The 20692-nt window shown below is 43.6% G+C and overlaps 1 protein-coding gene across 5 annotated transcripts in view; it reads right to left on the bottom strand.

Annotated features, from left to right (window-relative positions):
* Positions 1 to 7866, bottom strand: part of MSRA (methionine sulfoxide reductase A) — a 442168-nt gene extending 434302 nt beyond the window's left edge. For all 5 annotated transcript variants that reach the window (XM_075598684.1, XM_075598689.1, XM_075598690.1 and 2 more), the window contains exon 1: positions 7780 to 7866. The gene's annotated coding sequence lies outside the window, so the exon portion shown is untranslated. The remainder of the gene's footprint in view (positions 1 to 7779) is intronic.
* Positions 7867 to 20692: the final 12826 nt, after the last annotated feature.

Here is a 20692-nt window from a genome sequence, read left to right as displayed (position 1 = left end):
ATCAATATAGTAACGCTGGTGTACACAGATAGACAGAAAATTACACATAAAATGTTTAAAGACTAGATCAATAAAATATCTGAATACAGAATATAATTATGCAATAAAAAGCATTAATACAGTCTTGTGCTCTTCTAAACGATTGAGACACTGTGGCACTTCGTAACACACATGTATAATTGTATATACTGTATGTCTAATTATAATTATAGAAAGTAATAGCAGGCACAGCAGAACTTATGGAAAAACGCAAAATATGTCAAAAGGTCAACAATCCGGCTCTCCTTTATCAAGGCTCCTTGGAGAACAGGAAAGTTGACTTTAGTAATAAACTTTTTGCATTTTTCCATAAGTCCTCGCGTGCCTGCTATTACTTTCTATTATTATAATTAGACATACAGTATATACAATTATATATAATACTTTCTATTACACCCAATTTCTTGGCAGCTCAAGCACCTGTGTAGAATGTATAACATAGTACAGTAGTTACATAGTAGATGAGGTTGAAAACAGACATATACGTTCATAAGTTCAACCTATGCTAAATTTAGACGACAGATACTTTATCCTATATCCATATTTACAGGATATTGATCAAGAGGAAGGCAAACAAAAATCCCAGTGAAATATCATCCAATGATATCTTAGGAGAAAAATAAATTCCTTCCAGAATTGGTAATCAGATGACTCCCTGGATCAACATCCTTCCCATGTATACTTATTTGGTATATCCCTGTATACCTTTCCTTTCTAAATAGATGTCCAACCTATTTTGAACAAATCTATTGTATCTGCCATCACAGTCTCTATAGGTAATGAATTCCACATTGTAACTGCCCTTACTGTAAAGAACCCTTTCCTTTGTTGCTGGTGAAATCTCCTTTCCTCCAACCTTAAGGGATGACCCTGTGTCATTAGTACTGCACTTGGGATGAAGAGATCTTTTTGAAAGCTCCTTGTATTGTCCCCGAATATATATGTTTATAGTTATCATATCCCCTCTTAGATGCATATTTTCTAATGTAAACAAATCTAACCTAGTTTTGATGCCTTCTCCATTTGCAAAAGTATTTTAGCTTCGGCAATCTCACCGAGATTTGGTAGTTTATAGCAAATCCCTACACACATTTTCTTTGTACTTTTACCTTCACTGCTAATTTCTAGCCACAAGGTCTCTACATTTTGAAAGACACAAAGCCAAAGTCACACTGGAGTGGTTGAACAAGAAGAGAATTCATGTTCTTCAGTGGTCCAAACAAATTTATCAGAACTGGATCAATTTTCCCATGAAAAAATGGGCAAAAATTTCACCATCCTATTGTGCAAAGCTAGTCGAGACCGATCCAAAAAGACTCATAGTCGTAATTGCTGCAAAAGGTGCTTCTACCAAGTATTGACTTAAGGGGCTGAATACTTATGCAACCAGTATTATTCACTTTTTTTTGCTGTCACAACCTCCTCCTCATACAATTTATGTAAGTATGTATTTGTAATCATAACTCTGCCCAGGACATACTTGAAAATGAGAGGTAACTCTCAATGTATTACTTCCTGTTAAAACATTTTTTATAAATAAATAAATAAAAAAACAAGTGTTCAGTTTAACTACTACAACTTTGTAGCTTTGAATAGTAAATAAAAATACCACTTGTGGTGCATTTGCATGTCTCAGACAGGTCTGCAGCTCTCTATATAAATACAATTTTCTTTTTATAATTCTCTTCCTGTCTCATAGTCACTTCTAGTGCTATACAAGATAAATTCAAAATGATGTTTACAATTTTTAATTCTGCTTATTCTTTTACATGTAACTGGAGTCTAATCTCATGTATCACTCTCCATTACTACCTAGATACAAACTACTTTTTGGTACTAACTGTATAAACTCTATAGGTAGATGTGAGTGTAGGAGAACTTACTTCCTATATACAGCTACAGTTGTGTGAAAAAGAACGTACACCCTCTTTGAATTCTATGGTTTTACATATCATGACATAATAACAATCATCTGTTCCTTAGCAGGTCTAAAAATTATGTAAATACAACCTCAGATGAACAACAACACATGACATATTACACTGTGTCATGATTTATTTAACAAAAATAAAGCCAAAATGGAGAAGCTGTGTGAAAAACTAAGTATACCCTTACTGCTTCCATAGGAATTAAGATGCTAAGTAGCAGACAGGTGCTGCTAATCAAATACCCTTGATTAATTGATCATCAGCAAGCGTGACCACCTCTATAAAAGCCGAAGTTTTAGCAGTTTGCTGGTCTGGAGCATTCAGGTGTGTGTTAACACAATGCCAAGGAGAAAAGACATCAGCAATGATCTTAGAGAAGCAATTGTTGCTGCTCATCAATCTGGGAACGGTTATAAAGCCATTTCCAAACAATTTAAAGTCCATCATTCTACAGTGAGAAAGATTATTCAAAAGTGGAAAACATTCAAGACAGTTGCCAATCTTCCCAGGAGTGGACGTCCCAGCAAATTTACCCCAAGGTCAGACCGTGCATCTACAGGCCTCATTTAGCATGTTAAATGTTAAAGTTCATGACAGTACAATTAGAAAAAGACTGAACAAGTATGGTTTGTTTGGAAGGGTTGCCAGGAGAAAGCCACGGTTTAGGTTTGCAAAGTTGCATCTGAACAAACCACAAGATTCCTGGAACAATGTCCTATGGAAAGATGAGACCTGTAACGGTCGTGATCGCCACAAACCAGGACCGGACCGCGAGGCTGAGGTGGGGATGAGATAACACCGACCTTAGACCACGAAGCCGGTTCAGGATTGCGCAGTTCGTAGTCATTCGTAGCTGGTTCGGGGTAGGAGAAGGCAGGGTAATCCATGGACAAGCCGGGGTCAGAGTAGGAGACGTCAGAGTAATCGATATCCAGGCTGGAGTTCGGCAACAGGAAGTTAGGTGCACCACGCTTCAGCGTAGCAGCTGAAGTGCGGGAACGGCCACTGCGCGAGGAGCGGCCCATGACAAGGACGCTGCTAGGGGAGAATGCAGGTCACAGGAACAAGGCAAGGCTGGCACTGGGGATCCAGTGCTTCAGCACGAAAAACCGGGAAGCAGACCTCTGCTGGGGTGAATGCAGCAGGTCTCCGCAACAAGACAAGAAAAGCACTGGGGATCCAGCGCTTCAATACAGGAACCAGGAATAAGGCTAAGGCAGAGGTGTTTGAGGCAAACACAGTTACATCCAAACAGACTTGGATTATGCTCAGCAATGAAGGGAAGGGCAGGGTCAGTATAAGAAGGCCAGGCAGCCAATCCCGAGACAGGGGTGTGTGGGAATTCCTCCAATGCCAGAGCAGAGAGACAGAGTTGCAGTGATTGCATGCACAGGTGCTAGAGCTTGCAAATCCAAGGGGGAGGTCTGTATGAGAGTTCACCACTCTGCCAGAGTGAGCTCCAGCCAAACCCAGGGACGGATTCCTCACAAGACCAAAGTGGAGATATTTGCCCATAATGCACAGCGCCATGTTTGGCGAAAACCAAACACAGCATATCAGCACAAACACCTCATACCAACTGTCAAGCACGGTGGTGGAGGGGTGATGATTTGGGCTTGTTTTGCAGCCACCGGACCTGGGAACCTTGCAGTCATTGAGTCGACCATGAATTCCTCTGTATACCAAAGTATTCTAGAGTCAAATGTGAGGCCATCTGTCCGACAGCTAAAGCTTGGCCGAAATTGGGTCATGCAACAGGACAATGATCCCAAGCACACGAGCAAATCTACAACAGAATGGCTGAAAAACAATCAAGGTATTGCAATGGCCCAGTCAAAGTCCAGACCTCAACCCGATTGAAATGCTGTGGCTGGACCTTAAGAGAGCTGTGAATAAACAAATGCCCACAAACCTCAATGAACTGAAGCAACGTTGTAAAGAAGTCATACTGAGCCACTAATTGAGCCAGCTGTGCTGAAGTAGGGATATCCAGAAAACCTGGCCTGTTTGAGGCCCTCGAGGACTGGAGTTGTGCAGGCCTGGTGTAATATGTCATGTGTTGTTGTTCATCTGAGGTTGTATTTACCTAATTTTTAGACCTGCTAAGGAACAGATGATTGTTATTATGTCATGATATGTAAAACCATAGAATTCAAAGAGGATGTACATTCTTTTTCACACAACTGTATATGTAATTTGGTAATTTTAAACTTTGCATTCTATTTTTAATTTGTAATGTTTAATAAGTGTGTATAACCAAATTGGTCTTTTTAAAATCCTGTGTAACATTTTATAAAATATTTGTGTAATATCATGTGTTTGTACAGCTGAATCCCGTTATAACGCGGTGCTCAAGGTCCACCCGATGAGGCCGCGTTATAACCGGATCGCGGATAAAACGGCCCCTTTCAGGGGTCCGGATCCGCAGCGTACCTGTACCCTGCATCCTCCTCTCTCTCAGCTCGGCGTCCTCCCTCGCTCCCTGCCTCTCTATTGTTTTCATTCACAACTTCCCTCGGTTCCACACCCAAGATGGCAGCCACGGAATTGACGTCACACAGAATCCACGGCCCAAGCACGCCCCATGTAGAGGTCAGTGGGGGGGACACTCCACAGTGATGCGCTCTGGAAGTGCTGCTCATGCCAGAGGAGGGGGAGACCCAGGAGCAGAGGAGGAGATGGGGGGAAGCGCCGGCAGCACGATCCCAGAATCAAGAGGTAGGAGAGGCAACAACTGCATGAACTGAATGCATTTTACTGCTGTTTGTTTGTTACTGCTGTTTGTTTGTTACTGCTGTTTGTTTGTTACTGCTGTTTGTTTGTTACTGCTGTTTGTTTGTTACTGCTGTTTGTTTTGCTTTGCTCTGGGCTAAGGGGGGAAAACGGGAGCCACGCTCAGACCGTGTTATATGCGGATTCGTGTTGTAGCGTATCACGCCATAATGGGGTTGAGTAGTACTTTTAAATATCACTGTAGTAACTAATTAGGTCTCAAAAAAAAGTTTAAAAGAGCAGAGATTAAAAGGCGAATGATTGGCTCTAATTAAAATGATGGATATAAAAACTCTTTAGATGTGGGTGGCAACAAACACTCCCAATGAAGCGAATCCATCGAAACGCATTGAGTGTCAGTGGATGCCTAAAGAATCCAGAGAGCCTCCAATCCCATCCTCCCCCACAGGACGGTAATAACCGGAACCGACGCGACGGGAAGCGGGAGCGCGCAAAGGAGGACGCGGACGCGCCTGATTCAGTGAGTGAGTGGTGAGACTGCATCACACCCGGCTCTCGGGACATTAACTCTAAATGCCTGTAAACTTTCTACCTAATGTAAGCCTTGAATCAGGGTTTTTTTTTAAGACTAAATAGTTTGTACTATTTATACTGTACTATTGTTGTCTTCTCTTTTCTTTGAGCAGACTGAACATCCACATCATTCACTTGTCATCACTGCCACAGTTTAGGAATTGCCTATATGAACATCCAAAGTGTGAGTTGGACCTTTGAAGATTAGATCTATCAATACAGTCACAACGTTACTACTCTATGTAGTCTTTATTTTTTCATTGTACTGTATACAGCCAACACTCCCCTCAGTGTTTGGAGTCATATGTGTGATTAGACCTGTGGAAACAGTCTAATGAAAGGTTGAGTAGAGGCTTATTTATATTCACTGGATTATCAACATTATTATTCACTTTTTCACTATTATCACTATATCTAAATATTTCTATTTCACTGCACTACACCTTCACTGGAGAGTGTCAGAGCGCCACCAAGTTTTTTGTTTAAAAGGTCTGCAACCCTGCCCTTCCCCATTATCTCTTAGCACACAGTGCTTCCACTGCAGCCAGGGATTCTGGGTAATGACATGCAAATGAGCACAGAGTCACTCTTTACTTCTCATCCATTTTAACATGGACACCTATGAGCTTATGCTTTCCATATTAGGCCGCGGATATAGTAGGCATGCGCGCGACGGAGCACGTGGCATCACGCGCATCTGTCGGACGGGCGATCTGTGGCCTGTGAGTCAAAGCGACGAGGAGGCGTGGCGGAGCCATGACGTCACGAGAGCGGTTCGCCCTCATTGGCTGAACCGCCCACGTGACCTGGTCGTCGCGCGACAAACACAAAATTGTTTGTCTTGTGAAAAATCGGCCGCACCATCATGCTTCATCGCGCACGCTCTTTGGCTTGCCTCATAGAGGTACGGAGTATGGACGCGGCCTTACAAAGCTTTTCAGCACAGTCAGGGTTTAAGAAATGCATAGCCAGTGAAACCTACTCACAGATAGCTGTTTCGACCTTTTGGGTCTCATCAGTGCGAGGTTGCTGGCTGGCTTTGCAATGTACTAGGACCATAGCCTGCAACCAGCATCAAACTTATGAGACCCAAAAGGTCGAAACAGCTGTCTGTGAGTAGGGTTACTGGCTATACAGTTCTTAAACCCTGACTGTGCTGAAAAGCTGTGTAATCGGGTAGGCATAAGCTTATAAGGGTCCATGGTAAAATTGATGAGAAGTAAAGAGTGACACACTGTGCTCATGTCATTACCCAGAATCCCCGGTTGCAGTGGAAGCACTCTATGCTAAGTCAAGGGTGTGCAGTTTGTGAGCCACGCCCCCCCCCCCGTTCGACAGCCCCAGCGCTTGCGCCCCCCCTTCTCTGTGACCCAGCGTCAAATGCCGCCGCGGGTCGTGTGACGTCACGTGACCCCGCAGCGTCATTTGATGCATATACCATGGCAACGCGTACGTCACATGACACAGTGCGTTATTTGACACCACATTGCCATGGCGACGCGTGCAGAAGACTATAGAACCCAAGTAAGTTGAGGTTGCAGAAGCCTCGCGCGGACCCCCGCATTTAACTGAAATGCCTCGTGGTAATAGCGCAGGATCCCCAGCAACCACCGCACCCCCCAAACAAAATCCCGCATCCCCCAGTTTGCGCACCCCTGTCAAGTGATAATGTAGAAAGGCAGGGTTGCAGATCTGCCTGAAATATGCAAATGCACCACAAGTGGTATTTTTATTTCTTGTAAACTGAACGGTGGAGGGTTTTTGTCTGTTTTTTACCAACCATAACTTTTTTTAATACCTGTGAAGAAAAATTGTTAGTTTAAACAAAGACACATGAATTACAAATAATGTCACAACAACTTGTGACATTATTGGTAGGGGGTGAATACTTATGTAATTAATATATATATATATATATATATATATATATATTTTTTTTTTTTTTTTTTTTTCAATAAAGTATTTTGCAGCAAAAAATACTTTGATCAATTTCTGTCATTATTATAAAACCTTATATACAGAGTAGCAAAAAACGATATGGCTGAAAAAAGGGGCAATATTAGTGCCAAAGAGCAGCACAAATCCCATTGTTTACATTATTATTTTATACGTTTTCGTTTGCGGTATTTACCTTTTTTTTTCTAGCTGGGGGACTTTTAAAACTAGCTATCTAGCCCCTGCATAGGACAAAATCACACAGGGTAAATACAGACAAGCCAGAGCACCTACTACACACAGCACCTGCTACACAGAACACCCACTACACACAGCACTCACAATCCTCCCAGCACCCACTACACACAGCACTCACTACACACAGCACCCATACAATAACAAACAGTTACATAACACTTATCTCTTATTAAATCAACGCTAACGGGAAAGTGCAGCCAGTGGCACAGATCAGCCACCCAATGAGAATATAGCAGGTCGAATATTCATTGCTTTTCACGGGTGTTTTGCTGCTACAAAGTTAGCTGCTGTCAAAGGGAGACACAAACGTTACCTAACTGCAGGCTGCTGTCCCCTGGAAGTGCCTAACAAAACTACAACTCCCGGCAACCCTCTCCCTGTCTCCTGCAGCCGTACGGCATCCTGCGAGGGACATCTCCTGCAGCCATCTGAAATTGCCTTGCAGGGGGAAATCTTTACAAGTTCAGTATATAAAAGGGTAATCAAGTATTTCATACCCTCCAACTGCACCTATTTCTTATGTCCTGTACCTTTTTTTTTTCCAGCTGTACCTGCCTGTGTCTGAGACCAGGAAAGCTTCACTGCCTCTCTCTCATTAGGCTCAGCACTTTCAGCTAATTACAGCAGCAAAGTTATCATTATTTTTTTTTAATTTATTTTTTAATGTAAAGGCAGGTATTAGTAGAAAAAAAATGAAACAAAAATTGGAAATGTGTATTTGTTGGTAAACTTGATCTTTGCATATAATACATGGCAGGTGTTACGGTGCCTTCACGCTAGAGTGCAAGCTCCTGTGTCCCACAATAACAGAAAAAAAACGAAGTGTGCATAGTGTTGGAGGGTCTGCTATTTGAGCAACAAAAAAAAAAAAAACACTAGTAAAGGGGTACTAGTTCTTGGAGAATTTATAGTCATCGGTAACATTTTCGAATGTTTGACACACCCACTGTTGTATCATTTGCCCAGAGAAGCTTGTTGTGAAGCAGGTATAGGAGGGTCACCCCTGACTACTATTCTGCCCTTCTCCTGGCAGTAAGCCCTGGTACAGCAGGCCTGCCAGTAGTCATTATGGGGTTTTCCCCTTCACTGGTGCTGCTCCTGAGTGTCAGAGGAGGCGGGTACAGCAGGTTTGAGATTGCCCAATCCTGGGACAGACCTGGTACCCCTCCTGGCTGTACTTAAGGGCAGGACCGCCCTAAAGTTAGAGGTTGTTCCTTCCATCTGAGGAAGGCAGGTCACACAATTGGGAGCCTGAGAGTGGGGCCTACCCATGACCCACCTATGACCTCGGGGTCCACAAGAGCAGGCCCACCCGAAATGTGAGATAGTGCTACCCCCGCCCCCCCTTTGTGTTGTGGTGGTGCACCGTGGGCACCTTCCTGGCTACGACCAGGGTATTATGGGGAACCTTGGTTAGCAGAACCGCATCTGTGATCCCACGATGTGGGGTCTGCAAAATCCCCTCTCGCCTTACAGGTGATGATCCGCCTCATGGGGGAGCACCAGCAGGAGTGTCTCCTGTAATAGCTAAGGTAAGGCCTGTGGCTTGGTGCCAGACCGCAGCCGCAGGTCACCGCGTGGTATCCATCCGACGGCGTGGGGATGAGTTGGGAGTCTCTAAGAGGGAGGGTCCCTATCTAGGGCCTTCCCTACAACACTCAAGTATTTCAGGGATTGGGGCTAACTGGGGCCTTGGGGTAAAGTACTGACCTAGTTCAGGGGCTTACTTGCTCCCTTGACACGTCCTCTTCCCTTGCTGCCCCTCTCAAGACTGCCTCCGGTCCGTTTTCGCGCCAAACTATCTCCCTGCTTCCTCCTGCCTCCCATTGGTGGGCTAGCCCCACCTGTTCTGTACCTCCCTAAGGATCTTGGGACATGTAGTCCCGCACGGATCTTGCGGAGCCACCTAAGATGGCCACTGCAGTTACACTGCGCATGCGCACCTGGCTCGCACGGCACATGCGCACTACCTAAAATTGGCTCTGGGTTCGGTCGCCCTGCAGCAACACAACGTGGTAACCCAATGTCCCCCACAGTACAGAAGGTGCGCTACCCCCCCCCCCTCCCCCTATGTGTTGTGGTGGTGCACGGTGGGCACTTTCCTGGCTACGACCAGGGTATTATGGGGACAAGAAAAAAAGCGCAAAACGCAAATAGTGAAGTACATCAAACTTGATATTTAAATAAAAATGGTGAGTATTGTGCGTACATTTAAAACATACAACATAGGCATTTGCGTGTTACACCACACGAAAGTTACCACAACGGGGTGGATGGCCAGGAGGTTGTAGCTTGGCTGTTCTGTCTCATACTGGATCTGGAAACCGTCTGCGTCTAGCGTCCGAATACTCCAAACGGTAAAGGTAGAACCAGCCCGGACCGTCTGTCTCAGAACCAGCCCGGACCGTCTGTCTCAGAACCAGCCCGGACCGTCTGTCTCCGTCTTCCACGTTCAGCGCGTGTAACCGATTAGCTCCGTTGAATCGAGCTTAAACACACGTGGAGATAGTCCCGAACGCTGTCTGTTCAAACGCTACTCGGCGTCAGGGATCAGTCCCGGTAGGGCGCGCGCCGATAGGACGTCACTCGTAGGGACACCACTATACGCCGGGAAAGTCCAAGCCAGCAAGCTCGGGGCTGCGTGTGGCCAATTAAAAGTTCATAAACTCATGGACACAAAATAATGGCAAAGTAATAACAATAAAAAGGTACCACAAGGGAATAAAAGGTGTATAAATAGTATCTGACGTGTTTCGAAGCTATAAAAAGCCTCTCCATCAGGGATAAATTCAATCTCGCTCCCTCAGGGTGTTATATACACACCTTACTACTATTATTGGTCTATCAATTTAGAAAACTGGCCAATCACATACCTTCTGTGCATTGGGGGCGGGAAATTGAATTTGCATAAACAATACAACAATTAAAACATTAATAGGCAAATCTTTAATTAACACATAATGCTCTGCAAAAGAAAAAAGATAAAATTAGAATCACATAAAAGAACTGAGGGTATTAGAAGCTCCTCAGTTATAAATACAATAGTATCGCTACTTACTAAGACTTAATAGTAATAAAAAAAGCTTGTTCAATGGGGCTGGAGGGCCACTTAAGTACTTGAGTATACATGTAATATACTGGAAGAATATATTAATAATTAACCATTTAATAAAAAGCCCATACATCAAGGTCTTCATTAAGCCCTTTAGGAGACATACAATCTAATTTGTGAATCCAAAATGATTCCTGTGCAGACAAAGCTTTCAGTCTGTCCCCCCCCACTCCTATCACTTGGGACATGCTTTATGCCCATAAATGTCAGAGAGGAAGGGTCTTTCTGGTGATTAACCAGAAAATGTCTGGAAACACTATGCTTCTCAAAGCCATTCCTAATATTACGTATATGTTCTTGTATTCTGACTTTAAGATTACGTTTCGTTCTGCCTACATATTGTAACCCACAGGCGCATTCAAGTACACTATATAAATTAAATCACATGTAATAAAATCTTCTACCGCAAAGATTTCCTTGGTTCTTTTAGAGCTAAAAGTTTTACGGTTGGGGTGCATATATTTACAAACGGAACACCTAGCACAGTTAAAGTTCCCCACAGGTTTGTTACCAAGCCAGCTTTTATTCATTTTCTGACATCCCAATTGCCCAATGTCACTTGGGGCTAAAATTTTTTTTAAATTAGTAGCCTTCCTATAGACAAATCTAGGTCTCTTAACCAAATGGTCACTTAAAACTGGATCATTGCCCAAAATTGGCCAATGTTTAGCAAACACCTTCTCAATACTTTTGTGGGCTACATTATAATTAGTCACAAAAGCCACATCTATTTTACCCATGTCTAACTTGCTGGATTTCTTATCTTTTTGGGTCAACAGTACATCTCTATCCATAAGTCGGACTCTTTCTAATTCCCGTTCGAGGTGATCAGATTTATAACCCCTTTCAATAAAGCGACTCAATAGTTTTCCTGCTTGCTTCATAAAGGTTTCATTACTGGTACAATTTCTTTTCAACCTCATGAATTGGCCTCCTGGGATATTTTTGATCCATGTATCCTGGTGGTGGTGCACGGTGGGCACTTTCCTGGCTACGACCAGGGTATTATGGGGAACGTTGGTTATCAGAACCGCATCTGTGATCCCACGATGTGGGGTGTGCAAAATGCCCTCTCGCCTTACAGGGGATGATTTGCCTCGTGGGGGAGCTCCAGCAGTGTCTCCCATAATGTCTATGGTAAGACAGCAGGTTGCCACGTGGCGTCCATCCGACGGCGCGATGACTTGAGTTGGGAGTCCCTAACAGGGAGGGTCTTCTCTACAACACTCTGATCGGGGCCTTGGGGTAAAGTACTGACCTAGTCCAGGGGCTTACTTGCTCCCTGGACACGGTCTCTTCCCTTGCTGCCCCTGTCAAGACTGCCTCCGGTCCGTTTTCGCGCCAAAACGATCTCCCTGCTTCCTCCTGCCTCCCATTGGTGGGTAGCCCCACGTGATCCCTACCTCCCTAAGGATCCTGGGTCTTATAGTCTCGCACGGCTCTTGCGGAGCCACCTAAGATGTCTGCCGCACTTACAATGCGCATGCGCACCTGGCTCGCACTGTAGTACATTGCGTGTTACTTAAAATGGCGGGCCACACACTTTGGCTCCGGCGCTCCGATCGCCCTGGAGCCTCCCTCCCCGCACCGGTGGTAAGAGGGGGCTCGGCTACACTTACAATGCATCTGATCTCAGACGCGCTATTAGAGAGGGTTGGGGTTCCTTACAATGCATCTGATCTCAGACGCGCTATTAGAGAGGGTTGGGGTTCCTTACAATGCATCTGATCTCAGACGTGCTATTAGAGAGGGTTGGGGTTCCTTACAATGCATCTGATCTCGGACGCGCTATTAGAGGGGGTTGGGGTTCCGCAGAATTTCACAATTATAGGGTTCCTTAACCAAAAAAAGGTTGCAAACCACAGCACTAGGCAATTGTGGAGCAGAGAAAGCGGTCATACCGTATGTATCAAACTGGGGGCAATTTGACCCAAATTTGCGCCAGCGACATATGTACGAATCTTGCTAATCTTGCTTCTTACATCTGTGGCCGAGGTTAATGCCTACTATTAGCCTGGCAGATTTATTTGGCGCAAAGAGGGACGAAAACGGCATCTCTTGATACACCTCATTATAATATCGCTCCGTAACTCCTACTGAAACCGCCCAAAACCAACGCAGACCCAAAAATTTGGCAATGCCCCTGGATACATTGACACAGTCATGCAGTGTTAAAATGATGCAATTTGCCCGAAGTTTTGGAGCAGTAGTCCAGTTTGAGGCACTTGCTAAATAACCCTCTCCCCCCCTCCCCCCACCCATAGTATTTTGATGCATTGCACCATTTTTGGAGAACAGTTGTGTCAAAATTAGGAAACCATTTCTTACATCCGATGCGGATTGTTGGAAGCCAGAAAATTAGATCATTTTAAAGTCGGCGGATTGTTCTCATTCAGATTGGATGCAGAAAACGTGGTGCTGAGAGGCGCACAATATACTGTAACGCATGTTATTATAATCTAGGTGTCAACGTAACGCCTCCTATTGACACTCCCCACACGGTGCAAAGACTGAAGGATAGATCTTGATGCCACGACGCAAGGACGCGCCAGGTGAATATCACGATAGTTGCGTTAGTTATGCTCCAAAAGTACCTTGGTACAATTGTTAATTATAATTGTTTTGTTCTGCATCTGATTGCTGGCACTGACATGTAAGTGCATATCTCACCACTTATCTGTGCACGCTGCATGCTGTGATCTTGCTTCACTATTGTGTATTTTTTTTCTCTTGTACTCCCTTTCAACGAGGTGCGCTGATCATCTGGAAAATCTATTATTGGTGAGAATTGGGAACAGTTCTGCTCTTCAAGCTGCAGCATTACTCATTCAAGTTTGGACTGCCTATTGTTATCATTCTATTGTACTTCATCTGCGGTGCCATTTATAATGTAATCATTTAGCAAAGTAACTTTGAGAGCAATACATACCTGATAAGAATGTGTTTCACAGCAGCCGGTAAAAAATCAAATTGTGTTTAATTTTCTTACAGTGCACAGATAAGGAACATATTCTCTGTAAGTGGGACTAAAGATTCCTCACGAAGCCAATTCACACTGATATTTTTGGCGTATGGGAATGACACTTCAGGAAGTTGAAAATTTGTTTTTAATCCTTATAAAATGCTGAATCGTACACTTGGGCTCTTTAATGAAGCAGCTCAAGCTGCCGGGTTTTATTATATATTTATTTCCCCCCCCCCCCCCCTTTTATATGTGCATTAATACAATCTGCGCAATGATAAGTAATTAGCTAAGATCCGTTCTCCTGTGATCGGTTGGTGAAGATTCGGCTCGGGGGTTCACTAAATGGCAGTCCGTGCGGCAGAAGAGGACCAAAGATGCAAAGTTCTGTGGGGAAGGTCATGTGACCAGGAAGCCACTAGATACAATTGGTGCACTGCTAAAGAGAGGGCAGGGCTCAAAAAGGGGTGTGCCAGAGCCCGTTTCAGAAGAGGAAGGGGATGTGACTTTGTAAATGGTTGCTATAGAATCAAAAAATGCTTGTTACATTATAATACATAAAAATGTAATTCAGAGTTGTTTTAAAAAAACAAATGCTAGAAGTATTTTCTCATAGTACAGAACTGATTTATTTAAAACACACAAGTAGGATATTGCTTGGTCTGCAGCTTTAAATGCAGCCTGTGAAGGGTATTCGATTGGTCCTTGGACTCTGCACCTGGAAATTTCATTGCTGTTTCTCATACAGCTAAGTGTAATATTTCACAATTAAACTCGCCTGTAAGGTCTGTTACAGATCTTATACTGTAAATCCTTGCAAAAGGTTACATTGTAACTTTTGGGGCCTTATTTTATATACAGCAGAAGTTCCTTTTCTGGACATTTTCGGCCCAAATTGCCTATTGAAGTATATGGCGATTTTTGGCCCAAAGTCCTGAATGGCCGCTTTGGCACAGAAAGAATACGACCCTCAGTATTTCCAATGTATGTAAAGTAGACTAGATGTCTCTGTGGGGTTGGGGACTCATATTTGATGTAAGCATTGATGAAAGTTTATAACATACTTGGTGCATTAGCTTCGAGCAGGGGGGGCGAACTCCAGACCTCAAGGGCCAGCAACGGGTCAGGTTTTCAGGATATCCCTGCTTCAGCACAGGGGGCTCAATCAGTTCCAGCTTCAGCACAGGGGGCTCAATCGGTGGCTCAGTCTTGACTGAGTCTTGACTGAGCCCTCCCGTGCTGAAGCAGGGTTATCCTAAAAGCCTGACCTGTTGGGGGCCCTTGAGGACCGGAATTGGCCACCCCTGGCCTAGGGCTCGCTTTGTACGCTCTACGGAGAATTTGTGAACATTTATCCCCCGTTCCCAGATCGAATAGATTTTCAAACTTTTACCAGAGATATAGCTAGTGAGTTTCTCCGTGACCATTCCGAACCTGACCTGATTTTGGATTTGGGCTATAGTAGGGGCCTGACTCTGGTTCCAATTGGCTGCAATACAACATCTTGGTGCTGAAAGGATACGAAGAGATGAGTTTTTTTCTCATGCCTTGGGAAGCCCTGGACGGGATTATTCAGTAGTGCTATCCACGGATCTAATTTCAATGGCTGCTAAGGAGGTCGGACACTCTACCTAAGGAGGTCATACCTAAGGAGGTCGGACACTATAGGCCAGTGCAGTTTAATTATCGTGCACAGCAACCGTGTGTGAGACACTGAGACTCGCTGTCCACATCCTCTAAGTGGGAATGATTATAAATGTACCATGGATCCCGTTGCATAGTAAAGCGGATAAGTGCCTTTGAAACGATGACTGTACTGTCAAATGATATCAGTTTACGTCCGTCCATTTTGCTAATGCAGTCATATTGTCTAGCGATCCATAACATCTAATATAATAACCTAAACAGAGATGATTATGCATAACTGTCCAGCTAACCCTGATTATTTTATTTTTCCACACACCCTGCAATTACTGTATACTGGATATTTCCGAAGTAAAGGGGATTTGGCAGTTCCTTAAGAAAAACCGACACCGTCAAATACAAATGCGACTCAAATCTGAAAGTAGACTTTTTTTTTGAATCATTATTTTTTCTTGTCGAGTATAATTGATGATTCTATTATCCATGGTTCAGTTTTATGCATAACTGTGCATAATAAAACTGATGAGATTGTACTACACGACTCGTTCTTTTACCTTCTGTTTTGTATATTTTTGTTTCCACGTCTTTATGGTATTAGAATTGTTTTTTTTTTTAATTGTATGTTACCCCTCATTTTCATTGGAGCCTTATTTTGGCTGTCAACCTGATTTGGGTAAGAGATTAAGATTTCAAAGAGCTATCCCTTAGCGCTAGATATTGTTTGGGGTTTTTGTTTTGGTGTTGACAGTGTATTGAAGTCTCTAAACGCTACACTACACTAAAGAAAACGCGTCTGTAAGGTTTTATTTCTGCCTGAGGCAGGTGGTATAACGTAACTTCTCCAAGGGCAGAAGAAGGTTAAGCCAAAACATCCACTTGTGCTTGAACTGCAGATATTCAGATTCTGGGTTTGAATATGCAAATAAACACACATACAGTGTAGTGCCCATATTTACTAAGCAGTCATCACATAAGACACCTTCCAGTACTGGAAGTCACCTTACGTCCCATTGACTTATGGCAGAAGACTACTCGGTAAATATGGCTATGAATTTCTTGCCTTCCTGGGTCCATTTTCACCAGCAATTGTCCCAAGAACTTCACACTGTCTCTTCACACAGTTTACATAGACATACATGGATTAGAGCAGGGCAGAGCAAACAAACCCATCATTGAATCGCATGGGTAATAAGGTGATGACTCTTGACTGTTCATGGTGCAGTAAATTGCTCTTCGTATCTCCCTCAGATGCCTTCAAGTCTTTTACAGTCTCTACAACACTGGTTTGCAACCTGTGTTTCATGGCGCTCCCTGGGGTTCAGTGGAAATTGCCAGGGGTACCAGGAAAACAATTGGTAATGGCAGATGTTTTACTTTTCAAGAAACAATCACTGTACATAACATAACTAAGCTGCGATTCTCTAGCGTCCAAACAGATGTTTTGGACTTTCTGGAAACCTGTAAAGGTTCAAAGCCACATTACCTTGGAACAGAGAGAGCTCAAGTTCATTCCTCAGGGCAAGGGCTGCCAACAGTCCAAGTTTTCAGGGCAATCCATACTGTAACATTGTCTTGGTGATAATTAAGGCAAGGCTAATTCCTAAAGCCGGTGTGTTATATACAGTAGAGAAATCTTGAAACTGGCCTGTTCATGGCCTTTAAGGACTGAACTTGAACATCCTTGCTCTGAGATATCAAATCAGTAGGGAATTCTTTATAAGAAACTAACATTGTCCCAAAACAGGGTGCATTTACCAGTGGCACCGCAGTACAAATTAGGTTATACGTATTAAACCTCTGAGTGCCGGCTTCTCTAATGTGGTCCATGTGAAAGCTCTGTCACTGATGATGGAACAGAAGTAGTTATTCCTCCTTCTGTTCTACTTAGTGATAGCGCAGAACGCGGCCTAACACGCAATCCAAACACGAGCAGGATTATTATGGCATAGCTAAGACACCATGGGGCCCTAGAGGGCCAGACCTCCATGAAGTAGTAGCTACATCTAAAGGACGAAGGAAGGGATAGAGCTGTCACTAGCCGGGTCTTTTCTTTCGTCCTCCTGGCATCTTCAGGGGAATAATAAGCCCGCTAACATCATATTTTAATCTGGTCTGTAACTGTTACATACGCGTATAATATATATTATCTCATACTGTGCGTGCAATGTCTTGGATATAATGTATACCCCTGTTCACTGATGTAACTATGTATTTGTAATCATGTATCTGTCATCATTCCTCTATGCCCAGGACATACTTGAAAACGAGAGGTAACATTCAATGTATTACTTTCTGGTAAAACATTTTATAAATAAATCATTGCTGGCAAGACCATAATTATAAAGAACATTAGGGAGATATACAACTATTTAATGGCTCTGGCAATAATATAATGTTAAAAGGTACCTTGATGGAAGCAAAAAGAACATTCCTTCTATGTCGTGTGGGCCTATTAGCCATTTACACACTTGGTTAGCTGGCCACTACATGGAACAAATACAACAATTAATAAGTCATGCAAGCAATATAAAAAGGCAATTGAATAAAAACATGACATCAGTGCTATCAGTACATGGGGAGCCTCTCTCAGTGCTATCAGTTCCTGGGGAGCTTCTATCAGTGCTATCAGTACATGGGGAGCCTCTCTCAGTGCTATCAGTTCATGGGGAGCTTCTATCAGTGCTATCAGTACATGGGGAGCCTCTATCAGTGCTGTCAGTACATGGGGAGCCTCTCTCAGTGCTATCAGTACATGGGGAGCCTCTATCAGTGCTATCAGTACATTGGGAGTCTCTCTCAGTGCTATCAGTTCCTGGGGAGCTTCTATCAGTGCTATCAGTGCATGGGGAGCCTCTATCAGTGCTATCAGTGCATGGGGAGCCTCTATCAGTGCTATCAATACATAGGGAGCCTCTATCAGTATATGGGGAGCCTCTATCAGTACATGGGGAGCCTCTCAGTGCTATCAGTGCATGGGGAGCCTCTATCAGTGCTATCAGTACATGGGGAGCCTCCATCAGTGCTATCAGTACATGGGGAGCCTCCATCAGTGCTATCAGTACATGGGGAGCCTCCATCAGTGATATCAGTACATGGGGAGCTCTCTCAGTGCTATCAGTACAATGGGAGCCTCCATCAGTGATATCAGTACATGGGGAGCTCTCTCAGTGCTATCAGTACAATGGGAGCCTCTATCAGTGCTATCAGTACAATGGGAGCCTCTATCAGTGCTATCAGTACATGGGCAGCCTCTATCAAAACTTGGTTAGCCTCTATCAGTACATGGGGAGCCTTTATCAGTGCTATCAGTGCATGGGGAGCCTCTATCAGTGCTATCAGTACATGGGGAGCCTCTATCAGTGCTATCAGTACATGGGGAGCCTCTATCAGTGCTATCAGTGCATGGGGAGCCTCTCTCAGTGCTATCAGTACATGGGGAGCCTCTATCAGTGCTATCAGTACAATGGGAGCCTCTATCAGTGCCGCCATGTGTCTCAACACAAGCAACCCTCATATATATAATCCAATGTGAGAAACCTCATCTATCCATTATCAGTAGGTAAATTCATTACAGTTATTTTAAAACTGGGTGGAAAGGAAATTCAATTGACAATGATTGTTATTGGAATGACCGTGTTTGCAAATGGATTTAGAAAGAACCAGACCGCAATGCCGCCTCGTGATCATACAAAGTGCTCCAAAACAGTAGGGTTTTCTGGCTAGGATGACCTCGTATCTCTGAGACCCTTAGTATTATCATTGATTATGAAATGTTTTGGCGCCATCCATTTTATATAAAGTAACCGATGAGTATTTAAAATGGTATCTTCATGGCTTGTTATAGTTGATTGAATTAAAATGTAGGAATGTTTGTGTGTGTCTTGACATGTTCTACATTTTACTCGTTGGTTTAATTATTGGATGCTGGGCTTCCCTTTACTGTAACTTTACACCCAGTTAAAAAGCAAGAATATCTGCCAGAGGTAAAAGATAAATGGTTGTCCAGTCAAAGCAAAAAAAGATAAGAAATAAATTGAAGGTGGTGATGGGTTTTTGCTCTTAGAGAGCATTCAATTGTTATCATGCAAGCTGGTATCCATTTGTCAAGGAGAATTCATTAATGTAATCATGTTTGAACTGATTTTGACTTTTAGTTAGTGTCTGACCTGTAGTTTCCTATAGATTATTTGAACCTCTTGCGCGTTATTTATTTTATATAGCACTGTAAGAGACGTGTTCAGAGGTATGCAATGGAGACTGTTTTAAGGTGAAATTAAAATAAGGCTTTATTGCGCCTGTTGCTTTAAACACAGCAAACATGTAAATCAGCAAACAAAATCCGCTCCACTCTGGAGTATATATACACTTGTGATCCAGTTCTCTTTAACTGCGTGGTTAGCCCAGCGATTCACCAGCCCAAATCATAGAGACATTTATATATATAGAGATACATAGATAATAGTCTTATAAGAAAAGTCTTATCTGTTAGCTGGGCTGCTGTAGGGGAAGCTTCTCTGCTCTCTTGGATCCGCACCCTTGTGTGCCAAGGCCTTGTGTGCTAAGGCAATGTCAGGCTCCAGGTTTAGAATCTTGTCACCTTTGTCTTGTTGTCAGCTTGCCGCTCAAGACATCTGTCCTTCCTTGGTTCAGCCCAGTTGTGGACTAAGGAATCTCCCTTCCTGTCTCAGAGGCAGGCTTTTTCTAACACCTGTAATCAGCCATGTGGTGTTAGTTAATTGCCTACCAGCAGTTAACCACCACACTGCTGGATTAGAGGCACATTTGTGAACAGGGATAAGTCCCCTGTTACATACCTCCCCTGTTTGTGGGAAGCTCGGGCTTACCACGGCCAAAGCCCATCCTTCCACTCTCATTCGAGATCTTTCTGTGACTTGAATGAGAGTGGATGGAGGAAGAGAACCCTCAGTCTCGCTGGGATTGGAGCCCTTTCTCCAGTTTATTTTTGTCTCCTCCCGAAGGTGCTTGAGATCAGCACTCCTCAGTCGCTCGAGGAGAACTTTTTCCAAGTAAAGTCTTTTAACCTAGTGCGCGGTCATGAGATTTCCGTTGCGTCGGGCACTCCTCTTTTTGTAGACAAACTGTATAGCAACAGTTGTAGAGCAGTTAGGACTAGCCCTTAGAGTTTTCCGCTCTTGATGCTGTCTTTCTGCACCTCCTCCACACAACGGAGTCGCCAGTTCAGCTTCTTTGGGATTGAGTTGCACTTCCACCTCCCTTTCCAGAGAACGTCCTATCTTCTCAGCTTCACCAGCTAAGGATTTTTCTGGTTTTGATTCGGCACGTATACCTTGTTGGGTTGCCTGTTGGGCCGCTGAAGGTTTAGCTAGTGCTTGCTTAGGTGGTTTAGACTTTGCAACCTTGTTTTTTAGGTGAGCAGTGTTCCCATCTTGTATAGGTAACTACTCCCAGCTCCAAAAATAGCGATACAGAGACTCTGAGAATTTTCTGAGAGACCCAAAAATGAAAAGTATATGACATATATGAAGT

The sequence above is a fragment of the Ascaphus truei genome, chromosome 4 (assembly GCF_040206685.1).
Source record: "Ascaphus truei isolate aAscTru1 chromosome 4, aAscTru1.hap1, whole genome shotgun sequence".
Classification (NCBI taxonomy): domain Eukaryota; kingdom Metazoa; phylum Chordata; class Amphibia; order Anura; family Ascaphidae; genus Ascaphus; species Ascaphus truei.
This window is presented reverse-complemented; position numbering and strand designations above follow the sequence as displayed.